Here is a 3,251-nt window from a genome sequence, read left to right as displayed (position 1 = left end):
CTTGGGCACGCACACACACGTGCCCGGCGTGAGTTCTAAGTCACTGGGTCCGGGACACAAACCACGGTCGACTACGTGGGAGTCCAGCGACTTAGCAATTGTGCTAACTGCTGGTTCCCATGTTTATATATTTTTAATTTTTTTCTTCCAAAACTGTTCTAATGAAGTAGCCTATTTCCTTTTTGAGTCAATTTTGACCATTTTTCTAGGAAACAATTTTTTTTCATCATTTATAGGCACAGAGTGGTAGATTATATTGTCCTAAAATACCAAGTCAACAAAGCTCTATTAGCTTAAATATTATTTGTTAATATATTGGCTTAGATATTATTCCCACTTCCACCACTAACAAAGTTCCAAGTAACTTTGGGCACATCATGCAGATCTTGCCATACTGTACTTGTCCATGGTCTGACAAAGTAATGACTGTGAGTCTGTTAAAGAACAGAGTTAATTTGGCAATTTCATGAGATACACTTGCAACCAAAAACAGAGTAATTTCTATTTTAGGAGCTTGCCCTCATGCTACCCCTTCCTTCACGATAAATTTCCTTCCTAAAATTATTTCTTCAACCCATATTATTTCACACCAAACCAGAGCTCTATTAGTTAAATGAGGAAAATGGTCATTGAAAGTCTGAAATAATGCTTAGGTAACCTGACAACTGATTGCCAAAACAATTGCTTTATAAAAGACTTGTCTTCCTCCTAACCTTGCATTAAGACCATCTTCAAATCAGTGACAAAGAGGCTGAGAGATGATGTTAGGGATAGAAGTTGGGGACTTGATCTGACCACAACAGAAGATAAAGTACAGGAGACTGAACCGGTGAAATAGAATTTTATGACTTTTGACTAAAACTTCACTGATCTTCTTCTATGCTTTGCTTTCCAGAGTTAAGGATTTTTGTCTTCTCTTGAGTTATTGACCGGTCCATATACCTACTATTGTTAGGCCGAATTGACACAACCACCGCCATGTTAGACCCTCATGGACAGAACCCGGGAGTCTGAGACCACATAAGTAAACAAAGTAAGACGGGCCCTGACGATGCCAGAGCCAGGTCAACCTGACCTCAACTGAAAGTCCTAATCTAAACCTAAACATGACAGCTAGCTTTCACACACCCCCTCCCTCAAGTGGAAAATTACTGACTGTACTTCCTGCATTGTGATTCAGAGCTATAAAAGATCCCTTTATCTTAGGCTATAAAAGATCCCTTTATCTTAGTCTCGGGGTCCTTGTGAAGGCCCGCTGCGATGGGCTGAAACTTGGATCCCAGCTAGCTGGAAAAATAAAAGCCTCTTTTGCAGTTGCATTGTCGTTGTCTTTTCTATGTCTCCATCAGTTAGACCATCTCTGGACCCTTACACTATTTGAACAAAATCCTAACCTGTTTCCTGGCTTTAAGTCTTAAGCAAAGTTCTCTTAATATTTTTTGATTTATTCTATATTTTACTCTTTTTTTGGAGAGGTTTTTGCTATAGGGCGCGTGCACTCGCCAGAAAGACAGAGAGAGACAGAGACCGAGAGCGAGATATCACCCCCCCCAGGGGGGATGGCCACGCCGCAATCCCTTCTCCTCCATTCTCCTCTGGGGATCTTGGGCACGCACATACATGCGCCCAGCATGAGTTTAAGCCACCAGGTCCGGGACTCAAACCGTGGTCGACTACATGGGAGTCCAGCGACATAGCCATTACGCTAACTACAGGTCCGTGATTTTGATTTATTAAAGCTAAAACTGTCTTTCTTGAAATTAAAAAATATTTTAAAATACCTATTTAATTACCACAGTAAGCTATATAGCCTCAGCTAGATTCTACTTTATAGTATATTCATTCTACTCACAGTTTCATGCCTATAGTCAAACGTGTTCCCAGATATGTATATATCAGCTGAACTTGCTATTGAAAGTAGTTAGATTGATTAAGATATTTTGTGAATTAATACAATGTGGGGGAAAAAAAGGAATGGAAAGCAACTGTAGATGCTAGAGACAGTGTGGGAAGAGGGTGGGGAATGGCAGAGGGTGAGAAATAGGGTGAAATATAAATTTAAATTTCATCTATCTATCTATATGAAGCAAGAAATGGAAAATTATTTGTTGATGATAACATGTATGGATAAGCCACTATACAGTGCATTCTGGATGGGAAATCCCATTTTGTATGCTGCAATGATAAATTAAAAATTAAAAAAAGAGGTTGGGGAGTTGTGGCTAGAGAAAAAATAACTAATTTTGGAAGTTTTCAAGGAAATGAGATTATCAATGACCTCAGAGACATGGGAAGGGACATAGTGATCCGATAATAAGTGTAGGAAATCAGGGGGTGGGTAGGAGGCTAAGGTTGTGGTTCGGGCAGTTGTACATGCTATTCTCTTACAATTAAAAAAGAGGAAAAGAAACAGGCTTCCTATCTATACTAGCCTAAATTTCAGTCTCTCTCCCACCAGTTTTGTGCTAGTACCGGAAATGTACTTAAGTCTGAAGGAGAGTTATGGTAAATTAGTTTGAGAATTTCTTCCCTCCACATTCCACATCCTCCCTCCCAAAGTTTACTATTTGGGTGCTTTCCTGAATTTCCTATACGAAAATATAAACCACTTTATTTCCTACCCATGGCATACTCGATTTGTTAAAAGTAGAAAATAGGTATTCTCACCTCCCAAAAGTCACCCAGGTGTCCTGATTGGGTCAACTAACAATGGCTGTATTGTTTGACCTTGTTATTGCCAGAGGTAAACCATAGTCACTGCCACTGTGAAAGCTCAGGGATGAGGTAGGGATAAGAGAGGGGGATATGCAGGGATTTTTATTTTATTTTTTGAAGTAATTCTTACAGTAGTTAACTATACTTTTTTCTCAGACTTTGAACATTTTCAGTACTTGCCCCAAAGTTACAGCTTTGCAAGTTGTAGTGGGATTAAAAGTTGGGCCAATGAAGCTCCCCACCCCGCCCCTAGCCCCAAAGGAGCTTTAGGGTCGGTGTGGAGACAGTATTTTGTTATAGGTGTATAAAGGTTGAGGTTGAGGTGGAAAGTATCTTGGTAGGAGGATGAGGCGCGGACGATAGGCAGTGCAGGAGCGGTAGTGGAGGGAGCAGTTGGTGTGAGAGGGGCTAACCCTTTCATTCGGGAGTTTGGAAACTTAAAAGGTGCTGCAGGGGAAAGGAGGGGGCACTTTTTTTCCCAGAGGTGTTGGGCTCTGGGAACTGTGGCACTCCGAGCCAACTCCTTAAGGCGGAAA

The sequence above is a fragment of the Tupaia chinensis genome, unplaced genomic scaffold (assembly GCF_000334495.1).
Source record: "Tupaia chinensis unplaced genomic scaffold, TupChi_1.0 Scaffold000566_1, whole genome shotgun sequence".
NCBI lineage: Eukaryota > Metazoa > Chordata > Mammalia > Scandentia > Tupaiidae > Tupaia > Tupaia belangeri.
This window is presented reverse-complemented; position numbering follows the sequence as displayed.